A 12,611-nucleotide genomic window follows, 5' to 3' on the forward strand; every position below is an offset into this window, starting at 1 on the left:
GTGACAGGTTGCATTTGGGTGAGAGAGTGGCTGTGAGAGAGTCTGTCTGGGTAAGAGAGTGTCTTAGTGGGCCTGTGAGTGGGTGCATCAGTGTCTGTGGGGGTCTGTGAGTGGGTGCAGGAGGGTTTCAGTGGGTCTGTGAGTAGGTGCACAAGCGTGTGAGTGAGTCTGTGAGTGGGTGCGTAAGGATCTAACTGGATGTGTGAGTGGGAGAAACAGTGAAAAAGCGAGAGAGGGATAGAAAGGGAGAGAGATAGTTTTTCTGGCTTTGATAGATTATGCACTTAGAATGAGATATTTCTGGACAAATTGAAAAGACAAATGGATTTGTCAATTAAAAAGAGTGAGATCACATTTCAGTATGAACCTTAAATTTCTGAAGTTTAAAAGAAATTAAAGAAGGAACACAGAAACATATGGAGTAGAACCCACAACTTTCAGTGCGAGGGTCTGTGACATATCTATGACAATCCACGCATGTGACTGGAAAGTAACGATAAAGTTCCATCACTAGAAAGGTTTAACAGGCAAACCACTAGTAAATAAACACACTGTCAAGCAAATCTAGGATTTAAACCTTCAGTTACTGAGTAACAGCAGAAGACCTTGACCATTAGCCCAGAAGTGGCTCTGTTCTGCTCTGCATCCAAACTTAACTATAACATTCGTACCAAATATCTTACTAGTCTTACTCTTTGAAATCACTGCGTGGAGAGACCATTGCAATGACAATCTCCTTCCCTCTCCTCCATCCCATTATAGGATGGAAGAGAGAGAGTGTGTCAGGACTGCAGGGGGAACCTGAAAGCACCCGTAGTCCTAGCCAGCTCCCTACATCCAGTGGAAGTCGGCATCACTTCCACAAGCAAGGAGCTGCTTTAAATAGCAGCCCCTTGCTTGTGAGAGTAATGTTTTCATCTGTATCCCTGCACGCATATTTGCGTGCAGGGAAACAAATGAAAACTCATCAGAAAGCGGAATTTGTTTGCTTCAGCTTGGTGGGAGCTGTGAAAGCTCCCACCAAGCAAAATCAAACAGATATGTCTTGGGGGTGGGACCCTGGAACATAGCAGGAGTCGGATCTAGAGGGTGGTGTTCCCCAGGGCCATCAATGAGTCCTCGAGGAGGGCTGCGCGGCTCCTCCCGCCCCCCATCTAGGAATTTCCCCAGGTAGATGGTGGCCTCCAGGAGTCCATAACAGACCCCCTTCCTTCTTCTATTTTGGGCCAAGTCCCAAGATGTCTGCCAATGCTTCCTGGTTGAAGTGTTAGCAGCCAATCAGAGCTCTGTATTTCCCTGCACGAGCTTGTCATTATTCGCTAAGCTGTCGCGGCCAGAGATATACAAATTTATTTTCCCTTTAATTTCTCAAAAACTACCGAACAGATTTACACCAAATAAGCAAAAACTTAACCTGCATACTGACATCTGGCTTTCTGACAAATTTTGTGAAATTCCAATCCGTGGTTCCAGCTGTAGTCGTGTTCAAGGGACCTATGGGAATTAACATGGGAAGCGCAACTTAGTTGACTCCCCTTTTTATTGGTCCCCACTTGATAGATAACCTTGAAACTTTCTGTGAACAACATGAATCACTGACACACTTTTTGGGGGAAATTGTGTGAAGATTTGTGAAACAGTGCCAGAGATATAGGCAAGTGAAAAAATTATTTTCCTTTGGAAACATTGCCCTAACTATAGCTACCTACTGGCAACAGATATATATATATATATATATATCATGTTTTTCACACAAAAAAACAGAGGTTACAGGGACTTTATAGTTAGATTGACGTTTTAGTCATACAAAACCACAGAAATTCAGCAGTTATAGTTATACTTAACTGAAGAAACTATAACTGATGCCGTTAAGTAACTTTAGGTCACAAGTTATAGTTTTTTAACATAACTATCTGCTGATTTTTTATGGTTTTGTATGGGAAAAGCGTGAAACTAACTATAATATCCCTGTAACCTTTGTTTTTTTCAGTGAAACAAAATACACACACATACACAGATATACCCACTAAAATTAAAAGGTTAAAGTGACATTATAGCTAGGTAAGGTAATATAATCTTACTTCACAATTTAAAAAACCTCAGAACTTCACTGAACAAAACAAAGGTTACAATGTCAGTTTAGATGTATATTTTAAACTAATGAAACCACTGAAATTCACCAGTTATTGCTATCAAGTAACTATAACTTGTGCCACCCCAATGGATGGGTAAAGGGGTAGGGGCATACGCAAGAAACAACGATGTGGAGAGGTTGGGGAAAGGGGGCCACAACACGAAGAAGGGATAGGTGGGAGGGTGGAAGAAGCAGCACAGGGAAGATGTGGGAGGGTGAAGAAGCAAGATGAAGAAGGATTGGGTGTGAGGGGAACAAGAAATATCACTTAAATCACAGAGCGAGCAGCAGAGACACTAATCAATAAGAAGCAGCCTGTGCTTGGTCCATGCTCTACAGAAAGAAAGAAGGAAACACCTGACACATGCTGGGTAATTAGGAGGGAGCAGAGAAGAGTGACAATGAAGTCAGCATATGTTAGCAATAGGCGGGCTTCAATACTTTTAGTGTATACAAACCCCTTGCAGTAAGGCTGCAAACAAGCATGTGCAATGCAATGGGTCTTGCATTTGCTGCAGTTAGAGCTACTGGCATTGTAAATTGCTAACTGGACTTTTCTTGTTACATAAATTGAAAATGAGAAGTAAAACATTTATTGACATAAGCGAGTCAATTCAAAGTGCCACGGTCGCCATGAGCATGAAGGAGAGAAACAAAAGGAAATATAAGTTTGCTCGCAGTCAAATTTATCGGCTATTGTGAAATTATCCATGTAACGGGGCAGGGACCAAGGAGGTGACAAAACCTGCCCAGGGAGGGAGAAATGTAAAGCATTTAACAATGATGAGAAAGGATTTTGAAAGGCAAGCCCATGAACAAGTGAAAGTGGTGGGCATGAGATGGCTGTGGTTAAAAGCCCACAGATAGATAACAAAAGGTCAAAGCACATGGACACTCAACCTAAAAAGAATATCGTTTTTTTTTTTTTCAACAAGCTTCTAGTTAGGAATCAAGCCTGGCTCTTTGGAGATTGTAAATTGTCAACAAATGTCTGCATTTGTTGCTTGGAGAGGTGGTAACAGTAGTCACTACATGGGATTACTTGGTAGCCCTGCACCTGGTATCATTATTGTATTGTATTATTTGTAGAGCGCGTTCCGGCGGAAGCATCGAAGTGCTATGCAGACCATAAGTGCAGAAAATCGAATCCAGAATGTCACTAGTAATTAGTTTGCAAAAAGCCAGGTTTTAAGGCGCTTGCTGAAGAGCAGGTGGTTCTGTATTTGTGGCATGGAGAGAGGCAAAGCTTGCACCCTGGCTCTCACCTGCTGCTGTGCCTGCAGGCTCTCAGCTGTGGTGGCTCTCCAGGGGCCCAGTGCTGGTTACTGTGGGTCAGCTGGGTGTCTGGCAGCCTCTTCCAGGAGCTTCCTAGTGCTGGCTCTCTCTCTCTGGGTCTCTGCCTCTAGCCCTGTCACAGGCCTGACCTCTGACTTTGATGCACTCTCCTCCTGCCCTGTCTGCTCTCGGAGGGGCAGGGGCTGTCTCTGGTGCTTTGAGCCTCAGGGGGCTCTGAGAGTCATCCCTGTTCACTTGAATGCTTGGCCTCAGGCAGTCTCTGTTTCTCCCTCAAGCCTCGGCTGCCCGCTCACTCCAGCCCCGCACGTCTCCCCCCTCTGCAGTCTCTTCCTAGCTCCCAGAGGCAGCAGCTGGGCGCTCGGGGCGTGGCTAACGCAGGCCCCGCCCCTCGGGTTCCACAAGTGGGACTGAGCCCTGCGGGCCGCCGTAGAGCTCTGCGTGCAGCGTGGACTCCGCCTCTGCGTCGCAAGCCTCTCTCTGGACCAACACTTCCGCCTCCCCGTGAATGTAGCCAATAGCAGCGCTCCATACCCGCGCGCACCAACAGACCTCTCCCGCCGCGTGCGCGATAACCCCGCCCCGCACCCACGTGATGCAGTGGCGACGCTGCTATTGGTGGAAAAGTGAGGCGCTGTCACCGAGCAACAGAAGCCGGTGACGGCGGTCGAGAGGGCTCAGTGACCGCGCGTAGGTGAGGGGGAAGCGCCACGAAGCGGGGTCAGGAGGCACACTGGAGCCCCGGGGGGCGGGTAGTAGTCCCCAGTGACGCTGGAGCCGCAGGGTTGTGGGATACAGCTCCCCATCCCTAGTGAGCCCCTCCAGTCACCAGCGCTTTATAGCGCCTTGAAGCGCCCAGCCTCATACACTAACCGGATGAGTAATCATCCGGCCTTTTAAAGTATAAATGACGTTACTCAAGGGAGTGAGGCGTTGAAGGTAGACCGAGATCATTAATGTGAAGGTGTGAGCTGCAGTGGGTGTGGGGCACAGGCTGGGGACCCGGGGGAGGGCAGCAGCCTCCCTGCAGCCATCACTGCAGCCTCCCTGCAGCCATCACTGCAACCATCACTGCAGCCTCTCTCCAGCCATCACTGCAGCCTCCCTGCAGCCATCACTGCAGCCTCCCTCCAGCCATCACTGCAGCCATCACTGCAGCCTCCCTCCAGCCATCACTGCAACCATCACTGCAGCCTCTCTCCAGCCATCACTGCAGCCTCCCTGCAGCCATCACTGCAGCCTCCCTCCAGCCATCCCTGCAGCCATCACTGCAGCCTCTCTCCAGCCATCACTGCAGCCATCACTGCAGCCTCTCTCCAGCCATCACTGCAGCCATCACTGCAGCCTCTCTCCAGCCATCTCTGCAGCCTCCCTGCAGCCATCACTGCAGCCTCCCTCCAGCCATCCCGGCAGCCATCACTGCAGCCTCTCTCCAGCCATCCCTGCAGCCTCCCTCCAGCCATCACTGCAGCCTCCCTCCAGCCATCCCTGCAGCCATCACTGCATCCTCTCTCCAGCCATCCCTGCAGCCTCCCTCCAGCCATCACTGCAGCCTCCCTGCAGCAATCACTGCAGCCTCCCTGCAGCCATCACTGCAGCCTCTCTCCAGCCATCCCTGCAGCCTCCCTCCAGCCATCACTGCAGCCTCCCTGCAGCCATCACTGCAGCCTCTCTCCAGCCATCACTGCAGCCTCCCTCCAGCCATCACTGCAGCCTCCCTCCAGCCATCACTGCAGCCATCACTGCACATCACTGCAGCCATCCCTGCAGCCTCCCTCCAGCCATCCCTGCAGCCTCCCTCCAGCCATCACTGCAGCCTCCCTCCAGCCATCCCTGCAGCCATCACTGCAGCCTCCCTCCAGCCATCCCTCCAGCCATCACTGCAGCCTCCCTCCAGCCATCCCTGCAGCCATCACTGCATCCTCTCTCCAGCCATCCCTGCAGCCTCCCTCCAGCCATCACTGCAGCCTCCCTGCAGCCATCACTGCAGCCTCTCTCCAGCCATCACTGCAGCCACCACTGCAGCCTCCCTCCAGCCATCCCTGCAGCCTCCCTGCAGCCTCCCTGCAGCCATCACTGCAGCCTCCCTCCAGCCATCACTGCAGCCTCTCTCCAGCCATCACTGCAGCCATCACTGCAGCCTCTCTCCAGCCATCACTGCAGCCATCACTGCAGCCTCTCTCCAGCCATCACTGCAGCCTCCCTCCAGCCATCACTGCAGCCTCCCTCCAGCCATCACTGCAGCCTCCCTGCAGCCATCCCTGCAGCCATCACTGCAACCTCTCTCCAGCCATCCCTGCAGCCTCCCTCCAGCCATCACTGCAGCCTCCCTCCAGCCATCACTGCAGCCTCCCTGCAGCCATCACTGCAGCCATCACTGCAGCCTCCCTCCAGCCATCCCTGCAGCCTCCCTCCAGCCATCACTGCAGCCTCCCTCCAGCCATCCCTGCAGCCTCCCTCCAGCCATCACTGCAGCCTCTCTCCAGCCATCCCTGCAGCCTCCCTCCAGCCATCACTGCAGCAATCACTGCAGCCTCCCTCCAGCCATCACTGCAGCCTCTCTCCAGCCATCACTGCAGCCTCTCTCCAGCCATCACTGCAGCCATCATTGCAGCCTCCCTCCAGCCATCATTGCAGCCTCCCTCCAGCCATCACTGCAGCCTCCCTCCAGCCATCACTGCAGCCTCCCTGCAGCCATCCCTGCAGCCATCACTGCAACCTCTCTCCAGCCATCCCTGCAGCCTCCCTCCAGCCATCCCTCCAGCCATCCCTGCAGCCTCCCTCCAGCCATCACTGCAGCCTCCCTCCAGCCATCCCTGCAGCCATCACTGCAGCCATCCCTGCAGCCTCCCTCCAGCCATCCCTGCAGCCTCCCTCCAGCCATCCCTGCAGCCTCTCTCCAGCCATCCCTGCAGCCTCCCTCCAGCCATCACTGCAGCCTCCCCCCAGCCATCACTGCAGCCTCCCTCCAGCCTCCCTGCAGCCATCACTGCAGCCATCACTGCAACCTCTCTCCAGCCATCCCTGCAGACTCCCTCCAGCCATCACTGCAGCCTCCCTCCAGCCATCCCTGCAGCCATCACTGCAGCCATCACTGCAGCCTCCCTCCAGCCATCCCTGCAGCCTCCCTCCAGCCATCCCTGCAGCCTCCCTGCAGCCATCACTGCAGCCTCCCTCCAGCCATCCCTGCAGCCTCCCTCCAGCCATCCCTGCAGCCTCCCTCCAGCCATCACTGCAGCCTCCCTCCAGCCATCACTGCAGCCATCACTGCAGCCTCCCTCCAGCCATCCCTCCAGCCATCCCTGCAGCCTCCCTCCAGCCATCACTGCAGCCTCCCTCCAGCCATCCCCGCAGCCATCACTGCAGCCTCTCTCCAGCCATCACTGCAGCCTCTCTCCAGCCATCACTGCAGCCATCACTGCAGCCTCTCTCCAGCCATCACTGCAGCCATCACTGCAGCCTCCCTCCAGCCATCACTGCAGCCTCCCTTCAGCCATCACTGCAGCCATCACTGCAGCCTCTCTCCAGCCATCACTGCAGCCTCTCTCCAGCCATCACTGCAGCCTCCCTCCAGCCATCACTGCAGCCTCCCTGCAGCCATCCCTGCAGCCTCCCTCCAGCCATCACTGCAGCCTCCCTCCAGCCATCCCTGCAGCCATCACTGCAGCCTCTCCAGCCATCCCTGCAGCCTCCCTCCAGCCATCACTGCAGCCATCACTGCAGCCTCTCTCCAGCCATCACTGCAGCCTCCCTCCAGCCATCACTGCAGCCTCCCTCCAGCCATCACTACAGCCTCCCTCCAGCCATCACTGCAGCCTCCCTCCAGCCATCACTGCAGCCTCCCTCCAGCCATCCCTCCAGCCATCCCTGCAGCCTCCCTCCAGCCATCCCTGCAGCCATCACTGCAGCCTCTCTCCAGCCATCCCTGCAGCCTCCCTCCAGCCATCACTGCAGCCTCTCTCCAGCCATCACTGCAGCCATCACTGCAGCCTCCCTCCAGCCATCACTGCAGCCTCTCTCCAGCCATCACTGCAGCCATCACTGCAGCCTCTCTCCAGCCATCACTGCAGCCTCCCTCCAGCCATCACTGCAGCCTCCCTCCAGCCATCACTGCAGCCATCCCTGCAGCCATCACTGCAACCTCCCAACCAGCCATCCCTGCAGCCTCCCTCCAGCCATCCCTGCAGCCATCCCTGCAGCCTCCCTCCAGCCATCACTGCAGCCTCCCTCCAGCCATCCCTGCAGCCATCCCTGCAGCCATCCCTGCAGCCATCACTGCAGCCTCCCTCCAGCCATCCCTGCAGCCTCCCTGCAGCCATCCCTGCAGCCTCCCTGCAGCCATCACTGCAGCCTCCCTCCAGCCATCACTGCAGCCTCCCTCCAGCCATCACTGCAGCCTCCCTCCAGTCATCACTGCAGCCTCCCTGCAGCCATCCCTGCAGCCATCACTGCAACCTCTCTCCAGCCATCCCTGCAGCCTCCCTCCAGCCATCCCTGCAGCCTCCCTCCAGCCATCCCTGCAGCCATCACTGCAGCCATCACTGCAGCCTCCCTCCAGCCATCCCTGCAGCCTCCCTCCAGCCATCACTGCAGCCTCCCTCCAGCCATCACTGCAGCCTCCCTCCAGCCATCCCTGCAGCCTCCCTCCAGCCATCCCTGCAGCCTCCCTCCAGCCATCCCTGCAGCCATCACTGCAGCCTCCCTCCAGCCATCCCTGCAGCCTCCCTCCAGCCATCCCTGCAGCCTCCCTCCAGCCATCCCTGCAGCCTCCCTCCAGCCATCACTGCAGCCTCCCTCCAGCCATCCCTGCAGCCATCACTGCAGCCTCCCTCCAGCCATCCCTCCAGCCATCACTGCAGCCTCCCTCCAGCCATCACTGCAGCCATCACTGCAGCCTCTCTCCAGCCATCACTGCAGCCATCACTGCAGCCTCTCTCCAGCCATCACTGCAGCCATCACTGCAGCCTCTCTCCAGCCATCACTGCAGCCTCCCTCCAGCCATCACTGCAGCCTCCCTCCAGCCATCACTGCAGCCTCCCTCCAGCCATCACTGCAGCCTCCCTCCAGCCATCACTGCAGCCTCCCTCCAGCCATCACTGCAGCCTCCCTGCAGCCATCACTGCAACCTCTCTCCAGCCATCCCTGCAGCCTCCCTCCAGCCATCCCTGCAGCTATCACTGCAGCCATCACTGCAGCCTCCCTCCAGCCATCCCTGCAGCCATCACTGCAGCCTCCCTCCAGCCATCCCTGCAGCCATCACTGCAGCCATCACTGCAGCCTCCCTCCAGCCATCCCTGCAGCCTCTCTCCAGCCATCACTGCAGCCTCTCTCCAGCCATCACTGCAGCCTCCCTCCAGCCATCACTGCAGCCTCCCTGCAGCCATCCCTGCAGCCTCCCTGCAGCCATCCCTGCAGCCTCCCTGCAGCCATCCCTGCAGCCATCACTGCAACCTCTCTCCAGCCATCCCTGCAACCTCTCTCCAGCCATCCCTGCAGCCTCCCTCCAGCCATCCCTCCAGCCATCCCTGCAGCCTCCCTCCAGCCATCACTGCAGCCTCCCTCCAGCCATCACTGCAGCCTCCCTCCAGCCATCCCTCCAGCCATCCCTCCAGCCATCCCTGCAGCCATCACTGCAGCCATCACTGCAGCCTCCCTCCAGCCATCCCTGCAGCCATCACTGCAGCCTCCCTCCAGCCATCCCTCCAGCCATCACTGCAGCCTCCCTCCAGCCATCCCTGCAGCCATCACTGCAGCCTCCCTCCAGCCATCACTGCAGCCTCCCTCCAGCCATCACTGCAACCTCTCTCCAGCCATCACTGCAACCTCTCTCCAGCCATCACTGCAGCCTCCCTCCAGCCATCACTGCAGCCTCCCTGCACCCATCACTGCAGCCTCCCTCCAGCCATCACTGCAGCCTCCCTCCAGCCATCACTGCAACCTCTCTCCAGCCATCACTGCAACCTCTCTCCAGCCATCACTGCAGCCTCCCTCCAGCCATCACTGCAGCCTCTCTCCAGCCATCCCTGCAGCCTCCCTCCAGCCATCACTGCAACCTCTCTCCAGCCATCCCTGCAGCCTCCCTGCAGCCATCCCTGCAGCCTCTCTCCAGCCATCCCTGCAGCCATCACTGCAGCCTCCCTCCAGCCATCCCTGCAGCCATCACTGCAGCCTCCCTCCAGCCATCACTGCAGCCTCCCTCCAGCCATCCCTGCAGCCATCACTGCAGCCTCCCTCCAGCCATCCCTCCAGCCATCACTGCAGCCTCCCTCCAGCCATCCCTGCAGCCATCACTGCAGCCTCCCTCCAGCCATCACTGCAGCCTCCCTCCAGCCATCACTGCAACCTCTCTCCAGCCATCACTGCAACCTCTCTCCAGCCATCACTGCAGCCTCCCTCCAGCCATCACTGCAGCCTCCCTCCAGCCATCACTGCAGCCTCCCTCCAGCCATCACTGCAGCCTCCCTCCAGCCATCACTGCAACCTCTCTCCAGCCATCACTGCAGCCTCTCTCCAGCCATCACTGCAGCCTCTCTCCAGCCATCCCTGCAGCCTCCCTCCAGCCATCACTGCAGCCTCCCTCCAGCCATCACTGCAGCCTCCCTCCAGCCATCACTGCAGCCATCACTGCAGCCTACCTCTAACCATATCTGCAGCCATCACTGCAACCTACCTCCATCACTGCAACATCCCTGCAGCCATCACTGCAACCTACCTCCATCACTGCAGCCTCCCTGCAGCTATCACTGCAGCCTACCTCTAACCATCCCTGCAACCTCCCTCCAGCCATCACTGCAGCCATCACTGCAACCTACCTCTAACCATATCTGCAGCCATCACTGCAACCTACCTCCATCACTGCAACCTACCTGCAGCCATCACTTCAACCTATCTCTAACCATCCCTGCAACTCCCTGCAACCATCACTGCAACCTACCTGTAACCATCAATGCAGCCATCACTGTAACCTCCCTCTAACCTACCTGCAGCCATTCCTGCAGCCATCCTTGCAGCCATCCTTCTAGCCATCACTGCAGCCATCACTGGTACCTACCTCTATCCCTGCTGCCATCTCTGCAGCCTCCCTCTAACCATCCCTGCAACCTACCTTCAGCCATCACTGCAACCATCTCTAAAACCTACCTCTAACCATCCCTGCAGCCTCCCTCTAACCATCCCTGCATCCATCACTGCAACCTACCTCTAACCATCCCTGTAGCCATCGCTGCAACCTACCTCTAATCATCAATTCAGCCTCCCTGCAACCTACCTCTAACCTTCACTGCAACCTACCTCTAACCTTCACTGCAACCTACCCGCAGCCATCACTGCAACCATCCCTGCAGCCATCACTGCAACCTACCTCCAACCATGCCTGTAGCCATCACTGCAACCTACCTCTAACCATCCCTGTAGCCATCGCTGCAACCTACCTCTAATCATCAATGCAGCCTCCCTGCAACCTACCTGCAGCCGTCACTGCAACCTACCTCTAACCTTCAATGCAACCTACCTGCAGCCATCACTGCAACCATCCCTGCAGCCATCACCGCAACCTCCCTCTAACCATCCCTGCACCTGAAGCCATCCCTACAATCTACCTGCAGTTATTCCTGCAACATACCTGCAGCCATCCTTCCAACCATCACTGCAACCTCCCTCTAACCATCCCTCCAGCCATCCCTGCAGCCTCCCTGCAGCCATCACTGCAGCCTCTCTCCAGCCATCACTGCAGCCTCCCTCCAGCCATCACTGCAGCCTCCCTCCAGCCATCACTGCAGCCTCCCTGCAGCCATCCCTGCAGCCATCACTGCAACCTCTCTCCAGCCATCACTGCAACCTCTCTCCAGCCATCCCTGCAGCCTCCCTCCAGCCATCAATCCAGCCATCCCTGCAGCCTCCCTCCAGCCATCACTGCAGCCTCCCTCCAGCCATCACTGCAACCTACCTGTAACCATCAATGCAGCCATCACTGCAACCTACCTGTAACCATCAATGCAGCCATCACTGTAACCTCCCTCTAACCTACCTGCAGCCATCCCTGCAACCATTCCTGCAGCCATCACTACAACCATTCCTGCAGCCATCACTACAACATCCCTGCAGCGATCACTGCAGCCATCCTTCCAGCCATCACTGCAACCTCCCTCTAACCGTGCCTTCAACCATCCCTGTGCCATCACTGCTACCTCCCTCCAGCCATCCTTCCAGCCATCACTGCAGCCATCACAGCGACCTACCTCTATCACTGCAACCATTCCGCAACCATCCCTCAGCCATCCCTGCTGCCTCCCTCTAACCATCCCTCCAATCATCCCTGCAACATAATTGCAGCCACCCCTGCAACCGTCACTGCAGCCATCCCTACAGCCATCACTGCAACACCCCTCTAACCATTACTGCAGACATCCCTGCAGCCATCACTGCAACCTCCCTTCAGTCATCCCTGGAACCTACCTCTAACCATCAATGCAGCCACCACTGTAACCTCCCTCTAACCTCCACTGCAACGTCCCTCTAACGATCTCTGCAACCATCACTGCAGCCTTCACTGCAACCCCCTCTAACCATCACTGCAGCCTTCACTGCAACCTACCTCTATCACTGCAGCCATCCCTGCAACCTCCCTCTAGCCATCTCTGCAGCCATCCCAGCAACCATCTCTGCAACCATCACTGCAGCCATCCTTCTAGCCATCACTGCAACCATCCTTCTAGCCATCACTGCAACCTCCCTATAACCATCACTGCAGCCATCCCTGCAGCCTCCCTCTAACCATCCCTGCAGCCTCCCTCTAACCATCACTGCAACATACCTGCAACCATCTCTGCAACCACCACTGCAGCCATCGTTCCAGCCATCACTGCAACCCCCTCTAACCATCACTGCAGCCTTCACTGCAACCTACCTCTATCACTGCAGCCATCCCTGCAACCTCCCTCTAGCCATCTCTGCAGCCATCCCGGCAACCATCTCTGCAACCATCACTGCAGCCATCCTTCTAGCCATCACTGCAACCATCCTTCTAGCCATCACTGCAACCTCCCTATAACCATCACTGCAGCCATCCCTGCAGCCTCCCTCTAACCATCCCTGCAGCCTCCCTCTAACCATCCCTGCAGCCTCCCTCTAACCATCACTGCAACATACCTGCAACCATCCCTACAGCCATCTCTGCAGCCATCTC

The 12,611-nt window shown here is 56.4% G+C and overlaps 2 protein-coding genes across 4 annotated transcripts in view; one reads left to right on the forward strand and one right to left on the reverse strand.

Moving 5' to 3' along the window:
- The window catches only part of SLC25A21 (solute carrier family 25 member 21), a 688,489-nt gene extending 684,714 nt beyond the window's left edge, over window positions 1-3,775 (reverse strand). The window contains exon 1 of the mRNA XM_069209140.1: window positions 3,400-3,775. The gene's annotated coding sequence lies outside the window, so the exon portion shown is untranslated. The remainder of the gene's footprint in view (window positions 1-3,399) is intronic.
- Window positions 3,776-4,018: 243 nt separating this feature from the next.
- Window positions 4,019-12,611, forward strand: part of MIPOL1 (mirror-image polydactyly 1) — an 845,661-nt gene continuing 837,068 nt past the window's right edge. For 2 of the 3 annotated variants that reach the window (XM_069209145.1, XM_069209144.1), the window contains exon 1: window positions 4,019-4,121. The gene's annotated coding sequence lies outside the window, so the exon portion shown is untranslated. The remainder of the gene's footprint in view (window positions 4,122-12,611) is intronic. The other variant, XM_069209146.1, reaches the window with a different exon arrangement.

Source organism: Pleurodeles waltl, chromosome 9, assembly GCF_031143425.1.
Source record: "Pleurodeles waltl isolate 20211129_DDA chromosome 9, aPleWal1.hap1.20221129, whole genome shotgun sequence".
Classification (NCBI taxonomy): domain Eukaryota; kingdom Metazoa; phylum Chordata; class Amphibia; order Caudata; family Salamandridae; genus Pleurodeles; species Pleurodeles waltl.